Source organism: Cupressus sempervirens, chromosome 2 (genome assembly GCF_028749045.1).
Source record: "Cupressus sempervirens isolate cs-2001-9-10 chromosome 2, ASM2874904v1, whole genome shotgun sequence".
NCBI classification, from domain to species: domain Eukaryota; kingdom Viridiplantae; phylum Streptophyta; class Pinopsida; order Cupressales; family Cupressaceae; genus Cupressus; species Cupressus sempervirens.
In genome coordinates, this window is record NC_143119.1 from 651,172,056 (window position 1) to 651,193,760 (window position 21,705).

The 21,705-nt window shown below is 33.4% G+C and overlaps 1 pseudogene; it reads left to right on the forward strand.

Annotated features, from left to right (window-relative positions):
* Positions 1 to 9,206: 9,206 nt before the first annotated feature.
* LOC149575055 (mitochondrial arginine transporter BAC1-like) lies at positions 9,207 to 10,677 on the forward strand (annotated as a pseudogene).
* The last annotated feature ends 11,028 nt before the right edge of the window (positions 10,678 to 21,705 follow it).

Sequence of the window (21,705 nt, forward strand, 5' to 3'; positions counted from 1 at the left end):
TCTAACAATCTATTTGTTTTTAAAAAGGTGGAATTTACAAGCTGTGGAATTAAAAAATCAGCTGATTGCATCTATTGAGGAGAAATTTGGGAAAAACATTTTTGACACTGGGCTACTTCTGAAAAGAGTAGCAAAGCATATAAAGACTGTGAGGGATCAATATAGAAGGGCTCTTAAGGATAACCCAAAGTATGGCCGTCCTCTTATGATTCCACCGATGGATTGGAATGAAATAATAGAAGATGCAAAGGAGAAAAGGCTATGTGAAGATAGAGATAATGAAGCAACACAAGGCAAAAAGAGGTATGTCATTATAGTATTAAGTACATTGAAATCATGCACTAATTATTGATATTTGTAAATATATAATCTAAGATGTTTGAAATTGTTCATAGATTGCAGGACACATCTGTGGCTACAAAAGTGAGAGTAGAAAAGGTTGGCCAACACAAACTTGGCTCTGGTGGCTTTATGAATTTGCAGTCTCAACTTGTAAGTAGAGCAATGATTTTTTTTTTTTTTTTAATATAATGTTGCAAATAGTTTTGTTTAATGAAACCATACATGGAAAAATGACGTTATCAAGCAAAAAACACAGGGCACAGATTTCAATGGGGAGGTCACAGATGAAGATAGAAAAATTGCCTTGAAGGAAGGCTATAAAGTTGTGGTTGCATGCCTACATGAAGAATCTGTAAGCCTTGCCCAAGAATCCAGTGCACCAAATGATATCTCATAGGTAAATTGGTCAAATGAAAAGTAAATGAAATTAAATAGTTGAGAAGATTCTTTTTTGGTATTAGTTTTAAACGTAAATTGACTACATAACAATGTGCATAACATTTTACTGCAGCCTTCATATCCTACCACAGAACCTGCTCGTGACGAAGGCCATGATGTGCATTATAGTGGTGGAGGTATTAATTTCCTATTAGAAATTAATTATGCAATTATGAATACAATTTAACATCTTCAATTGGAATTTGATGTGTATCCTTTTTTTGAATATTTCAGAGCATGTTGAACATCATGTTGAAGGAGTAGACCATGTTCCAAGTGTTCAACATGTTGACGTAGTGGCAAATCAAAATGTTAATATACATGATGTGGCATTGTTAGGTAAGAAAAATGCATTTTATGTTGTACTCGTACTTAATTACAAACTTGTAACACTTAGAAAAAGAAAAAGAGTATGCCAATTTATCCCATTCACTTGTTCTTGCAACAGAGCCCCCTTTAGTGCAGCAACCTCTTGCTCTTCCAAAGAGAAGGAGCTATCGTAATTTGACATTAAATGTGCCAGAAGAGGAGGAGAATGAAGCAGGTATGGATGCTCCTATGAGCGCTTTTCTTAAGAGAGCTCAGAAAAACAAAAAAAAAGAAATGATGTTTTAAAAATCTTCTTTGATAAACCTTGTTGGATAATGAAATAACTTTGTTTTAAGTAATTATGTATGAATGATGCATATTAATATAGATTTTTGTTTTATGTTAATGAAGTTTTGATTAGTGTTGTGTATTAATGAATTTTATATCATATTAATGAATGTTATGTGATTGCATTGATTGAATGTTATAGTTCATAAATGGATGAATGAATGAATGAAGTATGTAATTAGATGATAATGGGTACTTTAGATTGATGTAAGGGGGAGGGGGGTGAGGCCAGATGAGCTTCCACCTTCACGTAGTTGGCCTTGTTAAGTAGAGAATATTATAGTATTCTTGAAACCAAGTGAAGCTCAAACTAACATAAAATGGACACTTTGCATGTCGTAGGTTTAAAATGATCCACAAATACTGCTGCCTATAACATACAATGCAAATGTGATATGGGATTTATGTGTGGCTACCTACAATGTTTGATATTTGATCATTTTGTTCCCTTTATATATTTACCCTTTTTTTTTGCCCTCAGCAATAGTTGTCAATAATGATATTCTGATCTATGCATTAGGTGACTTAAATGACCATTATGGGTAAATACTACATTATCATTCTAATACAAATGGTTGATCAAAGATTCATCTCCATCTTTGGGGAAGAATGTTGACAGGATTGCTGATGAGGGCACATGCTTGCTTGTGAGTGAGCTAGCTTCTATAGCTATATGTCTCTTGTTTTTCCTCTTGATGTTAGCTCAGTTGTTGAGGTGAATTGTGTTTATAGGCCAGGTCTGTTTAAAATCTTTGATTAGAATTGTCCTACTCGTGAGATTGTTTCCCTTGGTTATATTTTGGATAACTAGTTGAAAATGTTAAACTATTGTGGATGCAATGTAGAGAGTTTGTTTTAACTCATTTGTTAAATGTGTTGATCACGAACTTCTTGTGTTTGAACTGCCCTTGACATCAACAATAGTAATGGCAATAATAGGTCGATATTTTGGTGTAATGGCAACAAAATTTGTAACAAGTAGTATCAGAGCTCGGTCTCATTTGAGTCCTTTCGATTAATGTCAAAGGCTAGATTGGTAACAAATTGGTAAGCACTTCCCTCAAAATTTGTAACATGATTTAACCACTTCTAATAAGAATACCACCTTCATGAAAACTCACAAAGATGTTATATTATATAGCAGCACCACCCCTACCAGTGCTCCACCTTTGTTCACCCACTGTCCCTCTACCATCTCCAAATTTAAACCTTCATTCCCATCTGTGAAACCCTACATCCCTGCATCTTTTTTCAATAAATTACTGTTGAGATTGTCGATTTAGTAGTCAATGTCTCTTTTGAGATTCATGCCATGGATCGGAATAAATCTACCATTTCTATCTGACATTAATAGTTCAATTTTTTGATGCAACAACAAATACTTATAACAAATATATGCAGCTATGGAAAACACATAACAACTTTGGTTTTTTTTTGTCTCAAGACAGATTCCTGTCAAAGAGTTTTCTTGTTTTCCACAGTCAATTTTCTTGTTCATTGTGGTGTTAACAAAAATAGTGAGAAGCGGTTACAAGGGTTTGTTCAGAATTTATTCTGATGGGAAGAGTGATGGGTTGATTGTATTTTTGTCCACACGATCCTTACATCCTGATCTACTCTATTCATTGGCATTTTCTTTTCCAGTCTTCTTCATCACATTAAATCTTTAGTTATATTTGTTTTCAAGTGAGATTCTATACTCATTTAATATTCTCTTTCAATTCCTAACCTTATCCCATTTTTATTCACTTTCAATTCTAAATAGGTTCAATAAGCCTCCTAAAATGGTTATGGGCTATTAAAACTTCTAAATAGACCATCCTTTGTTTTGGCATTGTTTTATCTCTTTTCTAATGCCTATTCATTTAGTTTCAGTGAAAATGGTTGGAGCCAATAGTGATAATGATTTGAGCCAAGAGCAGATTCTCTGTGTTTTTCTTTTGTAAAAATAAAGATAGTGCAATAGAATCTAACGTCATTATGCCCTAATTATTACAGACCGCTGAAGCATTTGTACGAGCACTGTGATCCATCTATCATTCACTGTGATTTGAAATCATCAAATGTTCTCCTTGATGCAAACTACAATGCCAAAGTAAGTAAATTTGATTGTAAGGGAATGCTCATCAGGGCAGAGTCCAAACTAAAAAACCTTGTACTTGATTGTTGAATATGTTAAAGAAGAAACAAATGCCAATTAATTTATAGACTGGAACTGACCTAAATTGCTTGATGTATTTTTTAAATGTTGAGATGCATATACTAATGAATTTTTGGTTGCTACAGGCCAAGCCACAGCTAACAGATAGGTCAAAGCTTCCAACTATTGTGGATCCTGTGATTAAAGAGTTGCTGAACTTGAAACATCTTCAACAAGTAAGTTGCATGCAAAATATTTCTTTTGAAGGGAATTGACATTATTTTAAAAAATACATTTAGTTTATACAATTTTACTCATGTTTTGGTGGATAAAAACTTAATGTTCTTCCACATTTCTTGCCCATTTTAGTGCATATCTGAAATAAGACATAATCTTGCCATTTTCCAATAGCTAAATGTCTTTAACTGTGATTGGAATTTGGCATAAAATGTATTTTTAAGGTTAGATTGTCAGCTAGTTCTGGTTGATCTCCATTTGAAAATTAGAGGTGTTAATCCTTTCATTGAAGAGAAAATTTATAGTGCACTACATATCATCACACTTTTACTTTGAAAGTCCCATTGAATATATTGAAGGAAGAGAAGAAATTGATTATCTAGATTGAAAGTCATTGTCCACTTCATAATCTTAGCAAGAAGAACATCATAAGCGCTTGTGAACCAAGTATTTATGATGAAGCAAGAAGGAAAGAAAAATGAAAAAATGTGTTGAGTCGAGAGATAGACATTGGAAATAAAGCCATTGATTATAAAAAGTATTAAGATCAAGTTTTAAAATAATGTTTTAATTGACAAGCACAAAGCAAGACTAGTAGCTAAAGAGCAACAAATTGAAGATTGAGTAATCTTTTCTCTAGTTGCAAAGATAATTATGATTAGAATGTTGACAGCACTTGTTTCCAATCATAGTTGGAATATCCACCAAAAGATATGAAGTGCATTCCTAAATGAAGATCTGAAAACCAAATTTTGTTAGAAAAGAAAAGGAATACATGGTATGTCACTTGAAGACACTATATGATTTGAAACGAACTCCATGACATTAGTATTCAAAACCAAATACGTACTTTCCCCAAAGGAAATTGATTTTTTTAAGACCCAATTTATACATCAAGAAGTCTAATTGCACATTATTGTTCCTTCAAAATTTTGGTCGTAGGGTATTGATTTATTAACCATTGTACTTGCTTTTAAATTAATAAAATTTGCTATTTTTGGGTCTTTTAAACCTTTTTTTCGTACTGTACGAACTCCTAAAGGTTGTACGGTGGCTGTTTTGCATTGAAAAGTTGGAGGTTGAATTTTATGAATTTTTGGCATTAGTTTCGAGGAGAGATTTGATTTCATTTGCAAGTTATATATTTTTCTTTGTTGTTGCCTGTGAAACCCTCAAAACAAGGGTTTTGGCCAAAGGAATGGCCCTAGTTTGAATTCTCACCATTGGATTTTTCTCCAATTCAATATGGAGCAAACTAGGGCATTTTATTATCAAATGTCAAAAGCTTGGAGGCAGGAGATTGTAGCAAGCAATTTTAAGAGTAAACCCTAGGTCTAATAAGACCCATGTATTAGACCTTGTTTTTGCAATTTGATGAGTTAGAGCGATAAAAGGAACTTGGGACTTGGTGTGGAGGCAAGGCATCTTAAATTTGACTAGGAGGACACACTAAAGTTGAAGAATTGATCCATGCACACATATTTTTAACCTTTTCATTGTAGACCAAGCCTAAAGTTGCTGATTAGGCCTGTGTGCAAGATTAAGGTTAGGGTATGCTAGAGTGGAGTTAGGTTTTGAAACTTTGGATTCTTTTGGCACTTTGAAAAGGGTGTTTGAATTTGTCTTTTGTTTTCCTGGTCCTTTGTAAACATTTTGAGTTATTGGTGGAAAGCATTGCTAAGAAACCTAAGTGCTTGTTTGGTTGGTTGCAGCAGTTTGCTTGGTAAGTGGTTGGCAGGGTTTCCAACCTTTGTTACACCTTGTTTTGGTCATATAGGAGTTGTTCCAAACTATCCTTGGTGCTTGGGAGTCCTGGAGGATCCAATTGCATTCTTGGTTGTGTGTATGGTATAAGATTCAAGTGTTGCAATTTACCTTATGACTGGTAAGAGCAGGTCTGCCATATACCTGATTTTTTTTGGGTGTGTTGATGTTTGTTTGGGTTCCCTTGGATGTTAGGAAGGTTGGGGTTGCTTGATCACCTTGTGCCAAGGTTGGTGCATGATGCTTGGGTTGTATAAGTGAGAAGAAGAAGAGTTGCAGCATTTCATGAAGTGTTGGGTCTGTGACTTAAAGCAGCAGCAACAAACCTCAGTAAGGTCCTTCTTGTAAGGTGAGTTAAGCCTTGTATAACCTTGTTACAAATGACAGATTCACAGCTGTTAGACATTGCTCATTTTTGTAATCACTTTCCAAACATTAATTTGGCATATGACATAGTTGACAGTGATGATGTGAGGGCTGGAGAGAATGTAATAGTGTAGGTGACTCTAGAAAGAGATCTTGAAGGTAGACATGAGTTGGGTCCAGTTGATGCACCAAGGTATCCCAAAGAAAAGGAAGAAGTATGGTGGCTAGTAATTGGGGATTTAAAAAGCAATTAGTTACTGGCCATTAAGAGGGTATTTCTCCAAAGGAAGACTAAAGTCAAGCTTGGGTTTACTGCACCTTCAGAGCTTGGAGAGAAGACATATACACTATATTTCATGTGTGATTGATAGCTTGGGTGTGATCAAGAGTATACTTTCATAGTCAATGTGAATGAAGCAAAAGATGAAGAAAATGCAAAGGAATGAACGTTATTTACCAAGTACCACAGTTGTATAAATTTTGCATGAAGTTGATATGGTCAATATATGATGATGGAGAAAGATTGCATGGCAAAACTCTGAAACTCAAATATACAGGCTCACAAAATAAGTTTCATCTAGTAACTTGAATGCTTTTACCATGGGTTTCAGTGATACATGATTTTAATTAAAAATTCGTTAATAAACAACTCTTGCCATTGGCTTCACCAATCTATGATTTCAATACAACAAATCATTACTAACGCTAATATTAAGATCAATTGCGGCATACTTGCATTTAATGCAACCCATTAATTGGGAATCAAGACTTCGGCCAACTAGCTAAGTGTACTTGTGGTTACTGTGTTGAGCTTGTAATAACTTAAATAGTTAATACTATTTTCACAGCATAGAAGTATCTGGAACCCCCCCTCAATGACCAAATTTTTCTCATGTTCCCCTAGGAGGCAAGGGAACAAGTACCAAGGAGGCAAGGGAACAAGTTGCAGGACACCTTGTCACTCTAGGAAAGGGAGGATTCAAGTACATTAGAAAGTTTTAACAAGGTTTGGTCCATACTTTAATAAGTTGGTCTTTGTTTGATAATGTTTTGTAATAAGGCACATGTAAGGCCCATGAGCACTTTGGTGTGCTTATAAACCAAGTGACTCCATGGGACCAAAAGGCCTTAGAATGGGGAATTAAGAGTCTACATAGGCCTTGTGGGATGTAGAGGAACTTTTTTGGTTCATAACATTTACCGATTTGCAAAAAATGCAAAAATTGCATAAAGTTGTTGACAACTGTTTTTAAAAAAAGTGTTGATCGGTATTAGCAAAAAGTGGTTGTTTGTTTGTTTTATGGTTGGGAACACCTATATGGTTGTTCCAATGTTCATGTAGACCTTTATATATGTCATATGTGATCTTAGTTGGGAGGAGGAGATCAGATTGTATCAAGGCTTGGAGAAAAAGCAAAAAAAACTTCAATTTTCTGGAATTTTACTGGTAATTGTTTGGTTGTTATGACTGTATAGATCTGTAAGGAACTATTATGATTGCTAAGTGTATGAAATAGTTGCAGGGGTGTATTAGGAAACTTTTGGTTTTGGTTTGACTCAAAAAGGAGTTGTGGTTTAAAAGTTATCTGCATTTTAGTAGCAAGGGGTCTAAAAAGCCTTGTTTTCTAGGACCTTCCACAAATGCAGCCCTAACTTGCATTCCCACTAGTGGAAACCTCTAAAACTGAGGGATATGCAAGTTAAGGGTCCTATCTCAATGATTCCAAAAGTTGGAGGCATGGTGAGAAGGGTAAGCATTTTTTCAAGCCATCCCTAAGTCAAGCAAGCCCATGTGCTTGACTAGTTTTTGCAAGTTAAATGTGACAATCATGGTTGCAGGCACCTCTGATTAGTTTGAGTGCTGAAATTGGGTGTATTGAGTGTGTTGGAGATTTCCTTAAGTGTTTGGGGTCTTGGGAACCCACCTTTCCCATTCTTCCTTGAAGCCCTAGCCTAACTTAATCAACTAGGCCTAGGTACCAAGCAGCAGTTTGGAGGGTGTTGGAGAAAGGCTTTCCCAAAAGCTTTTGGCTTCTTAGTAGGTGCCAAGAAGGGTGTTTGAACCTATGGAGAAGTTCCCATGATCTTAAGGGATATTGGGAGAAAAGTGCAAAGAAGCTAATTGGAAGGCTACAAGGTTTGTAGGCCTAGAGGTGCCAAAGTGTATGGTGAGTTTGGTGGCACCAAACAAATTGATGATTTTGGATTGGAACAATATGTCCATGATTGTCTCCATTGCTGGTGACAGTTGGTGAGGCTTTTGAAATAGGATTGCCTTGTTTGGCTTGTGGTTGAGTATATGACTACTCTAAGTCTTTATTGCATTCAAAGCATGAAATTTAGTATTGGTCCTAAGTCTTCATAGCAATCAAACAATGAATTTTGTATTGATTCTAAGACTTTATATTATTCAAACCATGGATTCTAATGTTAATTCTAGGTTTTTATGGCATTCAAAACATGAACTATAGAAGAATTTATATGGTTTGAAGGGATGCTGCCCCACACTTCTCGTCACCACCCTTGTAGTCAAATGTTGTTCTTGGACTCCTGGGATATTATTATTGGGTAGAGCTTAAACGATCTTGAATTTGTTTGTTTGCTTTTGCTATTTAAGGTTCTGGGTTTCTAAAATATCTCAACAATAAAAAAGAATGTGCTAACCAACTCTCTAGTAGGCTCCTCTTAATTGGGTACTTCACGTGGGTTGCTAGACCGCAAGGTGCTTCCTTTATTCAACAAGTGGCGAGTGCTTAACCTTGAGAACCTTGCAGTCTCATTCTTCTTGTCTTCACGCTTCTCAAACTCGTGATCAAGCACCAAAATCTCTGATGTAGGGCCAATGCTTAACCAGTGGATGAGGAAAAAAAGGTGATTGAGGATGTGCATAAGGATAGATGTTATGCAATTGATGCATCAATTGTAAGAATTATGAAGAGTAGAAAAGTTTTAGCACACCAACAACTTGTTATGGAGTGCGTTGAGCAACTCGGACGAATGTTCAAGGTCAATTGCCTGACTGTATGCTAGATACTTTTGTTTGCATCGCTAGTACTTTAGATTTGCTTTCTACTTTCCCACAATGAATGGGTTTATACCTGTGTGAATTTGTAAAAAGTGGTATTTTCCTTTTTCAATAGATTGTCCTTTATCTGTAAGAAAATGATATACCTGGATAGGTAGGCATATTGATTTATCTTCATAGGCATATTGGTGACTGTTTGATGTACTTTTTCCTCTTTGTAGTGTGTAGTTTATGTCTATGGTCCTGATGCGATCATATTTGGCATGGTGGTTCTTTGGAAAGGGAGGAGATCCTGGCAGCGGCAAGCCCAAACTTCATATTGTTGTTCCTTCTACAGCTTTTGGTGGAGCATTAATAAGTTTTATACTGTGCCCAGCAGAGTTGATAAAGGTAACAAGAACTAGACTTTGTATCTATTGTATGTATATAAATTGAACTCTAGACTCCATACCATTGACTATTTGTTGTTTTACAATGTAGATTGCAAGTTCAGGAGAATGACAACAGGCAACTGAAAAAGCATCAATAGATATATGTTGGGCCTCTGGGTTGTGCACTGTAAACTCTTAGAAATGAAAGGTAAGGTGTTAAATTGTTGTTACTATTTGGTATGTAGTTGTAGACATGCAATATAAATGCTTCACGTGGTATCCTTCATTATACAAGATATTGTTTGATTGTTTCATTGGTGCATAATTTTCCAGGTACAAGGTTTGTTTCGTGGTGACCTAAATAAATTTTTTAGGGAGTCTATTGGAAACACAATTTTCTTGAGTACTTATGAATTGAATCGTTATCATATGCTTTCACCTATTAGTACACATGATAAGGTGAATCCCCAAATGAATTCCCAATCTTCTCAATTTGTCAACTATTCTTCTAAAGTTTTTATAGAAGCAGGAGTCGGAGTTGTCTCTGGTGGGCTTGCAGGAATTGAGGTATGTAACCTTAATGTTGGAATTTCAATTTGAGTATTTAAACTCAATTTTTGCAGATCAAATGTGTGCAACAAAACTTGTAATTTGCTTTGCAGTTTTGGTCAGCTGTTTTGCCTCTCGATGTTGCAAAAACCCATATTCAAACTACTCCAAATATTAATGCCAGTAGAAATCCTATACACAAAATCAGGATGGTAGGTCATAAAATTTCATTTTTACATGGACTCTACTGTAGAAAAAATGTTTTTAAATTAATTTTTAATAAAGATTTTGACTAGGCTTTTACAAAGCTATTGGATTCTTATGACAACAATTAGGATATTTGTTAGGATTGATGGTTGGATTATTGAAATGGGTTAACTCATTTATTTGCATGTATTCTTTTGTTCTAGATAAAAAAAATTATCATTCACAATACTAACACCAATTGTTTGCATGCTTATTTTATAGTGGGTATATAGAATGATCTAATTAAAAGATTAAAATTTAAATATTCAAGTACCACGAGACTTAGCTTCTATCTTTTTATCTAGGATCTATTCTACTAAATAGTCTTAGATAACCAATAGATGAATTTAAAAGCAATAAGTGGTCATATTAATGAACATGAAACCATTTCCCAATTCTATGTTTGGCAGATTTATAGAGAACTTGGTCCTAGAGGATTATATGCTGGCTTGGGGCCTACATTGGTGAGATCTTTCCCTGCTAATGCTACAGCTATCATCACTTGGGAACTTACAACAAATTTACTAGGGGTGAAATGGTAGTAAGAGCATTACCTTCAGAGATGAATGGGTTTATACCTGTGTGAATTTGTAAAAAGTGGTCTTTTCTTTTTTTAGTAGGTTTTCTTTTATCCATAAGAAAATGATATACCTGGATAAGTAGGCATATTGACGTACCTAGGAACTGGCATTATGTCATGGGACTCAACGAACAATATATTTGTACCAAGTATAGTGCACTGTAATGGTATTGTTCATACAATGTTGATATTTACTCAAGAGGACTATTTTTATTTAATTTTATTCACCAAGTTTCCTTTTCAATTTGATTTTGTGCTGGTGACACTTCAGACTCAAATGCCTACAAGTGCTTCATGCAGTGTCTAATCTCGAGCTATAATCCCTAGGCAAGCTCCTAGCTCTTATTACAGTTTGCTTACTGCAATGTCACATCTAGTTTGCATGTGATTCTACTGACCTAAAGGATCCTTAACCACAAACAACAATAGTCTCCTCTGCCCAAGATAATACAACTTTGTTTGGATTTAAACAAGAAAATCGTAGCAGCATTATTATTGAGGATTTGTGTATGCTCAGAAACTTCTTATCTAAGAAAGCCTTCCTGAGGGTTATGAGCTTGTCTATTTCTCCTTTACGTTAAAGGTTCAATGCGAGCATGTTGCTAAGAGCCTGCCCAAGGTTACAAATGCAAAGTGAACTGGTTTTTTGATTGCCTCTTTTATTGGAGTAGATTTACTTGTGGGGTGTAGAGCACATGGAGAGCTTGCCTTCTTATTTAGAGTTTTGTTTCTCATCCTTTTCGTGAATATCATATCAAAGAAAATACAAAGAGCTCGCACAAGTTTGTATGATTCTCTTTCCAATTTTGGTAGATAGAAAACTATTATGGCTTGAGACTATGTTCAACATAATTTACAACCTCAACAAGAGTTGGAATCCCAGTTTTATACATATGTGGCATTGGTTGCAGTAACAAGAATGTCACTACATCATCTGGATATATTCAACAAATCAATATGCATATCCTGCAATATTGGCTTGCCATTAGACGACATTTCATGGAGGCAATCAATAAAATAGTTCAAATGCCTTACCTATGATTCCACATTTTGTATGCATACCAGGGTAGTTGCAACTTAAACAAATATATTCTCTCAATATATCTATTTTGTGCATATCCAGCAACCATGGCTTTTGTTGACCACATTACATTCAGGCATCCTATCAAACAGTTCACATGACTTATCTATGCTTCCATTTTGCAAGCATGTCTCCCAAGGAAAATGTTACTACTTCATCTACACCATCTGAAAAAATCCTTTATGCTTTGATGGATGCCTATAGCTTATCCCAAAGCTCCGATTCAACAATTATGAGATGATCAATCAAGAGGAAACAGTTGAGAGCTTAGAGTGACACAATTTTTAGATGATCATATGAAATGAAATGGGCGTGCGAGTAGAAAGAAACTACAAAGACATTGTGTATAGTTGAAGGCATGAAATGGATGGTTTTGGAGCATTCAGCATAGACACTCATCATTCAGTACATATCATCATTCGAGATCAAATGGGTGTGTGGGATTATACGCATAGTGAATAATAAAGGAGGGAATTGAACCCTCCTTGAGGCTCACACTTGTTGAGGTCCACTTTAGCAAGGGCCCTTCTTGTGAAATTGTTGTCGAAAACCTTTCTAATGAGATAATGTGTTATGAGCTCTTAATCAGTGGGATGGAACATGAATCTAGGAGGTAGTTGTGCATCACCCATATCATGACTGTAACTAAAGTTAAGAGCTTCTATTATTGAATTCATATGGGTAATAGGGAAGAGAATTCAATAATAGAGGCTCTTAACTTTAGTTACAGTCATGATATGGGTGATGCACAACTGCCTCCTGGATTCACGTTCCATCCCACTGATGAAGAGCTCATAACACATTATCTCATTAGAAAGGTTTTCAACAACAATTTTAGAATATGGGTAATAGGGAAGAGAATTCAATAATAGAGGCTCTTAACTTTAGTTACAGTCATGATATGGGTGATGCACAACTACCTCCTGGATTCATGTTCCATCCCACTGATGAAGAGCTCATAACACATTATCTCATTAGAAAGGTTTTCGACAAAAATTTCACAAGAAGGGCCATTGTTGAAGTGGACCTCAACAAGTGTAGACCTAAAAAAAAATTGACCAAGCATTGGTTGAAATTTCGACCAATGCTTAGCAATTTTCTACCAAGCATTGGTCAAAATTTCGACCAATGCTTGACTGTTTTTGTCCAATCATTGATCGAAATTTCAACCAATGCTTGGCAATTTTCTACCAAGCATTGATCGACATTTCAACCAATGCTTGTCTATTTTTGACCAATTCTTGGCAGTTTTTGACCAAGCATTGGTCGACATTTTGACCAATGCTTGACTATTTTTGACCAATCATTGGTAAAATTTTTGACCAATACTTGGTAGTTTTCGACCAAGCATTGGTCAAAATTTTGACCACTGCTTGGCAGAACTTGTTCGAACATGTTTCAAAGGTTTCAACCAATGTATTGGTCAAAATTTTGACCAACCAGTAGGTTGGTCAAAATTTTGACCAAAAAATTATCGACCAATGGGTTGGTCGAACTTTATCAAGATTTGGTCGAAAATTGGGTCAAAATTTTGACCAATAATGGTTGAAAAATGACCTCAAATGTACTAGTGGAAGGATGGGAGTAGGATTGGAGTGTATGAACAAGTGAGGCAGTGGTGGTAGTTGCACAATGGATCTTGTGTCGCGCACTAATCTGAGCTCTATGGTTAGCATAATACAACCGGCTTCTTTCACGTGATCGAAGATCACTAGGGCTAGTTAAGTTTGTCCATCCATTGGAATCATGTATATTTGAGTCCATTTTCTATACTCCATAAAAGATACAATAAATGTAATCAGTAACTTTGATCCTTAATACAATATACAAGTGTAGGAGGAGCATGTATGGTAGCAACAAAACTAGTTGTTAATTTCATTGTGAGGTATAATGTGTTACAATTAATCATGTGTAGTTAACCATTAAAATGAGAAAATATTGTACTAAAAATCATAAAATTAAGGTTATAGTAGTAATCTATGTATTTGTAGATTGAATTGGTTTGTAGATAACATGTATAATTGTAAGCCAACAAAATAGAAAAATAATAAAGTTAAAAATAACAAGTATGAATATTAAGTATTTCAAAGTGTGTGAACAAAAAACATAAAATAATTTATAAAAAGGACTCACACATATGTATACAAGGTAAGTAGTAGCTACATTTGATGTTTTACTATAACCATAAACAAAGTGTTATCTATATATCTAGTGTATCTAACAAGTTTTGAAGGGGCCTTGAAACCCTATACATAGCTAGTGCAGAAAGTAGTTTTAAAAAAAAGGGAGTATGGTAGTAGAAATAAGTAAAGAGGTACATATATAGGTATGTAAGATTGAGGTGTTAGGCCGTACTCGTAAGACAAAATGAAGAAATACCTAGTAACAAAAAGTTGATTTCATCTAGGAAACCAAAATTTGTCACATCATCAATAGCTGATTTCAAATGTGCTTCATTGTTGTACATTTCCATGTGTTTTGATAGAGTAAAATGGTATTGACAGTACTGTAGATTTTTTATGACCAACTCAACAGAATGTTCACTGTCGTGGTTGAATTGTAGCATATATAGTTCCTTTGCGGGCATCCCAATGAGTTTAGTTGCGGCCTCATCAAATGTTGTTGCCCAAAGACCACCTATGGGATCTTCAATCTTTACTTGAAGAACATACCTATAGTTACATTCTAGAAAAGTAAGTAGACACTTTGAACAAGACCAATGTCCATCAACATTTTGTTCTACTCTTTTTTTGCATTGTTTACCCCCAATCTCATTGGGACAAGCTAGATAGCAAGTCATTTTGGTCTTAATATAAACCAAGGTCGCTCTAACAATGCAATGTAGAGGTTGTAATGTACGTGAAGGATCTTTAGTGATAGATGAGATGGTATTTTGTTTTAAGTTGGTGGATGGCCCTACAAAGTCACTTTGGGGAAGGAGGATATTTGGTCCATTTGTTGCAAACTGTGAGGCCTCACCCCAACCCATCATAGCATAGTGATACATTATTATTATTTTGATACTCATGACTCGAGATGTCGAGACATTATCAAATACTTAAACATATTATATTATTTCATGTTGTGTGATGTTTACTTTTAGATATTTGAGTTCGTCATTTGATGCTTTATGAACATGTATGTTGATGAAATAAGTAAATGTAGGATTAACACTTGATTATGAAATTGTAATGATTAAGAATATGAGTAGGACAAGAGAAACTCAGATTGATTTGAAAATTGTGTGTTCTAATTTATGTGATTCCTTGATACCTATATACATATGTGCATGTGATTTTATGGGGCTACTGATGTGTGCAATGAGTGTGCAGGATATTTTAGCCGAGAAATCCAACGAAGAAACGGAATTGATCCCTATGTGCCATTCGTGGAACCTCGTTGTTCATATTTTAATTGTATTGTGAGATGTATGAATGTATCTTTCTATAATTTAATAAATGTTAATGTTTTGTAACCGTGTTCATAGTGTCACTTGACACTCGTGAATTGTATTTGCATTCCAGCATGCTAGTTAGGGTTAACTGTGTAACCTATGGACCTAAGTTGACTAAGTTAGTGACCTTTTTCACTAATTAGTTTATTATCGAGTTTAGTTACCCCTAATCCGGATTAGAGTTTAATCTGTATTTTGGAGTTGTTTGTTAGTCCTAAAAATTCCTAGCATTTGTTTGATCCCAAATCAATTTCTAAGGCCTTAAATCATGAAATCTTTATACCCAAGAGGTATGGGTATGGGTTGGGGGCATTTTCCACCCCACTATCCCCTTTTGTTGACTTTTGAGGTCACTCAAAAAGTCTATTTTTGCCTTAGTGCGAAAATTGAAAGTTGTTACCATGAGTTGAATAACCTCAACTCCACTTAGAGGTTAACCTTAGGTTTGGTTGAGTTAGAAACCTCTAGATTTTTAGGTGAGTGGGGGAAGTTATTGCCCTTCTTGGTGGTTGAGTTTGGATCTTATTTAGAGGCCCTTTTTGAGTAGTTTTGGTTGTTACCCAATCTCTACTTTTAGAGAGAAGTCTTGGAAGATTGAAGGCAAGGAAGGAAAAGCTCTTCTCAAATTGTTCATTTTACCATAACCTCTTTGTGAAGGTAGGAGTTCTTCATCTCCTTTGTTCATGTTGTTCATGTTGTTTCATGCTTGGTTCATGCTTATGTTATTGTGTTGTTTATTGGTATGCTTGTATATATGTTGGGTATGCTTGGGAAGGATTGAAACCATGTTTTCTTGAATGCTTTTCTTTCATGTTTTGCTTGAATTTTGAAGTTTTCTTGTATGGGTGTTTTGGCATTACTCACCCTTGGATAGGGCAAAAGTGGCCAATTTGGGAAAAGGTATTCAATTGGACTCCAATAGTATAGTGTCTCTTCTTAGGACGAGAAGAGGGAGAGAGGGTAGGGTGTTATGGGCCCCTACCTGTCAGCACAAACCACGTATGAGTTTTGGCATGTAAGAATGGAAGAACAGAAGTTCTTGATTTATAGCCCTGATTGGGCACCTATTTTGGTGTTGTGTCTGACATCTCCTATTGGAAAAATCCACCTTTCCCTAGTTTTTATTCAATGTTGAATCTTGTTGTGAAAACCTAGTATGGATCTGAATGTTTGATTTTGTCTCCTTGTTATGTTTGTTTGTCACCTGGTCAGTTTTTGTTCCCTCCACGACCTTAGCAATGTATTACAAAAAATGAAATGGATCTCTTGTTAAGGGCCATGAAGGAAATTTAAATTTGATGGTTGATATTTCGGGATTGAAATCCTGTGTAAATTGTATTTTTAAAACCTTTGGTGTAATGGCAATGACGTCGGGTTTTCTTCCTAATTCTTTCTCGGCAAAGCCTTTGAATCAGGTTATCAATAAAAATAGTGTTTGAGTGATATCATTCTTATGAGGTTTTCGTATTTTCTTTTCAGTTATATGAATGTATATCAAGATAAGATAGAATGATGATGTTCAATTTTGTGAATTTTAACTGCAAATATGTTAAGGCAATTTAACAAATAAGTAAATAAAAGATATTATGTTATGCTTGGATTGTAGATTCATTTTCGTGATTATTGAAAAGCTAAAAAAAAAATCAATCTTATTTTGTTGTTTAAATGAATCATTCAAATTCTTAGTTCAACTAGGTATGTAGTAAGTTCTATTAGATTTATAAAAAAGAAATATCCCCCTTGTAAAAGAAAAAAATAAGTTGCTAAAAAAAAATCTATAGTTAGCAAATTTCCCAACACTTAAGGAAAAAAATAAAAATTGCCTCCTAAGAGTAAAAACTCTCAGTTTGTATGGAAAAAAAAATTAATTCACTTGTGTTGACATGGAATATTCCCTATAGATACTCCTTTAAAATTTAAATACCAAAAAAAACAAAAAAAAAACAATAATAATAAAAAAGGAGCATAGTAAATGCATTAAACAAATATCCTAAGCGCCAGTTTTGAACTTGGGGAAAAAGTGATTTTTAAAAAAACTTAGTCATTGCTATTAATGCCTACATTAACTTTGGTCCTTGTTTGACTTGACCATGGAATTAAGATTTAATATACCCCCTCCACTTGTTATAGTCAAATCAGCTATTAAATATGGGCACTTTTTGGATATGCATAAGTTAGATTTATCCCAAGCTTTTTTTTCAAAACCTTTTTGTATTACCTTATGCCTCCTCCCAAGGCTGGCGTGTTTTTTTTTGCAGTTTGTTGGGCAGTGTGGGGGGAATTTGAACCTTGTGCCCACATAGGATAAAGTTGATGTGGGTTAAGGGAGTTTAGGGGTGTGTCTGGGGATTATGTTAGCTTATAGTTTAGGTTAGTTAAGTTAATTAGTTAGTGTTCTAAATAAAGATTTAAATGTAGTTTGTTTAGTTTAGTAAATCTTTTTTTTAAATTAAAAGTTTTATAGTATAGTTTAGTTTAAAAATTGGTTTAAGTAGGATGTTATTAAAACTTAATTAATAAAATTAGTTAGTTTCATGTTAAGAGTTTTGCTTTTAGTATATTAGTAATTAATGTTGTAAGATTAACAAACTTGTTTAGAATTTAGTTTTAATTCAAATTAGATTTAGTTAGTATATTGAATTAGTTTTAATTTATTAGTAATTTAATTAATATATTTAAAGTTTAGCCTATCTTAGTTGTTAGGATAGTTTTAGGATTTAGTTTATGTTAGTTTATTTAATTAAAGTTTTTAAGTTAGTTAGTTGTATTAATTTAGTTTAGTTTATGTATTAGTTAGTTGTATTAAATTAGTTTTAGTTTAAATTTTAGTTAGTTTTTATTTATTTATTTTTATTAGTAAATTAATTAATTCTTTTTAGTATAGTATAATTTAAATTGTAATTTATTTATTTTGCTAGTTAGTGATGAAGTAGATTAATTTAGCATTATAATATTAATGTAGTATATATCGATAGATAATGTTATTTTAATTTTGCTTTATTATTTAGTTATATTTAGTTTAAATTATATTGTTATTTTATTAGAAATGTTTATTTCTAATAATTCATAGATTTAAATAAATTTGGATTAGAATTAAATTTTACATGTTTAATTGTGGTCACAATGTTATATTAATTAGAAGCTCTTTTTATTTGAATATTTTGAAATAATTAGACTTATAATTATTCAAATGACCCAATTATATTGTTACTTAATAATTTACTTAATTAAAGCTTTAATATCTAATGTTATCTGAATGATTTAAATACATAGTTCATTAACGTTTTTAATAGTATATAAAAGTAACAATGTGATAAAATCTTTTATGAATTGAGATTGGATTGTTTAAATTAATTAATCAATTAAATAATGAAAGTTATAGTTTGATGATCTTTTCATATTCATTAATTTTAAACTTGAATGGAAATGTCAGGACACTATTAGGAGAACCATGTTGTTGTTTTGCAGTGTATATATGTCTTAGTTGTTTTAAACTTGTCAAACTTAGCGAACTAAATTATTATTCTTTAAAATTAAAAAAATTGTGTTTTTGCCCTCGTATTTTGGGCATGACACAAACCAAGATTGTAGTTGCTTTGTCTCTTCAATATTAGGATTGATAAACAATTGTGATGTTGCCAATGTATTCACCACCTTACCGTTGTATTAAGCGATGCAACCATTTTTTATGGCAAGAATAGTAAACTTTTGTAGATGATACATTTCTTGCAGTTGACTACCTTCAACTTGGGCTATTTTACCCCACAAAGTAATAGTTATTGTGGATGAAGACATATCTATAAGCTTGAGACTTCCCCTAAGGACCTCATTTGCATCATTCTTTCATTTTATTGTAGCGAAAGGATCAATACATATAACTATTCCAATAATATCTAGAGAAGTGTTAACATTATGAGATAGGATATCTATAATGTTTGTAAATGAGAAAAGTAGTGTTGGAATTAAGCGGTCATCCTCACAATAGTTGACCTTGGAATCATCATTCAACGTGATTTCTATATTACTATTAAGCTTATTATAAAATTTCTTCGCTGACTTGATAGTACCACGAGACAATGTATACACACTTCCAGGTTGAATCTGTTGGAAATGGAGGTTAGCTAGTTCATTGAAGCAAGTGTCATGAACTTCAATTCTTTCTTTATCTATCATATCAAAACTAAACATGTGCCCATTTCCTTTGTTGTTTTTGAAGTGGTGGATCTCCTTCTTTGCAGTAACACGACCTTGTATCATCCACTATGGTTGGAATGGATTCAAGCTTCGGATAGGAGAAATAGTAGTGGGGTTTTTTTTAATTAAGGATGCATGCAATCCAAACATCAATTTTGGAGGAGTACATGGAACGGAAGCTGGAAATTCTATTGCATTTGTGAATGTAACTGTAGAAGGTTGTTCCTTTTCTACAAGTTTCTTAGGTTCTATGTAGTACAAGGTGGGGTCGCCAATTAATTCATGTGTTGCCAAGGAGACCAATAATTTGGGAATTATAGTCCACCTACAGAAAGGAGAAGAAATTTATATTATACTTGGATGGAAAAAAATGGTTTATTGTAAGAATATTTAGACAATATGTAGTTTACCTTGATGAACAAATGGTTGGAATAGTATATGCAGTAAGTTGGATAATAGTGTCCTTTTGAATTTGTCATGTTGTGACAAGGCTAGTATATTTGCTTGACAAGATTGCTTTTTGTAAGTGGACCCCATCAGAGAGCTCCAACTTGTATCTAGTTGTTGATTGAGCTATCTCTCCAATTGGTGCAAGTGAATACACTTGAGGAAATGGTTGCACGTCTAAGTTGTGATTATTGAGAATTTTAATGGCATATTCTATAAGAGATGAAGCCATAACTAAATTTTTTCATAAATTCCATATTATTAGTTGATAGGTGTTAATATTTGTTTAGAATAGATATAAAAAATGTATTATATACTAAAGAGCATAAAAGAAAAAATGTAAAGCAAGGAATACATGTTTGTTTGAACATAGAACCACAAGCAATAGTCTTGTACAAGTAGAAGACTATGAAAGGAAAGGCAATAGAAAAATTATAGGTTGTCATATATTTAATAACATGCTTGAAAATTGTTGGAAAATTAAACCTTGTGCAAACACTTATAATAAATAAGTAATAAGTTGAGCTAATGTAATTTGTAAGGAAAAAGCAGAGCAAAAGATATAAAGAGGCACCTTTAAGCAACAAGTAGATGAATGTAAGATGTAGAACTTGTAAATGATAGGTACAATAAATCCTACAATACAACATGAGGGAAAACAATGTTAGATAATAGATATAAATTGAAAAACATTTGCGGAACTTGGGTATGATAGTTTAGCTTAATAGTATTTTTTTGTAAAGAAATATTTTAAAAGCAAAGAAATCGACATAACATTAATAAAATGTTCACCGTATATCCAAATTTGGCATGGAATAAATGTACTTTAACTTATAACTAATGAAGTTGTGTAATAGTGTTTTAAAAAAATGAAGACAACAATTAAACAAATTATAAAACAAACACATAGAACAAAGAAGTATGACAAAAAACAGAATAGACTAATTAATTTGAATGGTATAAAAAAAAAAGGTCTAAAGAGTATTATTTTGAATGACCAATAAGTAATAGTAATGCTTGTAATTTTTTTGAGTAGACCAATTTTAATATGTAGAATATACAATGAGGGATAGAGATAAATGTAACTTCTTACAAATATGAATATTCTATTAAAAAAATGGAAAATAGAAAATTATACTTTGTAATAGACAAAAAATATAGTATTAAATGAACAGTATCATTTACTTTATAGTTTTCAAAGTTTAAAAATGCAAAATAATATAATATATTATTGCATTTACTTTAAGTACAATAAGTAGCTACCACTTTCCATATACATGTAGATTGATAGGGCGTACTCATGTAGGTTGCTTAGGTAATGAACATTTGTTCAAATAGTCATAATGTTAGAAAAACAATGTATAAATAATGAAAGCATTTAACAAAAGAGGGTTTTTTTTAATTATATTTGAAAATAAATTATATACATCACACTTGATGAAGTGTCTCTAGTTATCAAATTAAATACTTTATTAAGTGTGTACACATAAATTTTTAGAAGATGTAAGAAGTGAAATAGGGCAATCAAGTAGGTAAAAAAATTACAACATTTGGAAGTGAATATCCAAAATAGGTCATATGTTGTACAATGTCCAACATCTAATTCAAGGCTACATAGGGTATAGTATCCATAGCAAATAGCTAAGTGTGTTTGAGGTAGTCCTAGAATGCATGACGAATGAATGGAGCATTGCCCTGTTGATAGAATTCATCAGCGTGCATTTCTCTCAGAAAAGTATAGAATTTAGAAAATATATCATAATGGGCATGGATTGTTTCTAGCATCTCGTATATAGCCAACACTTCACTTTCTT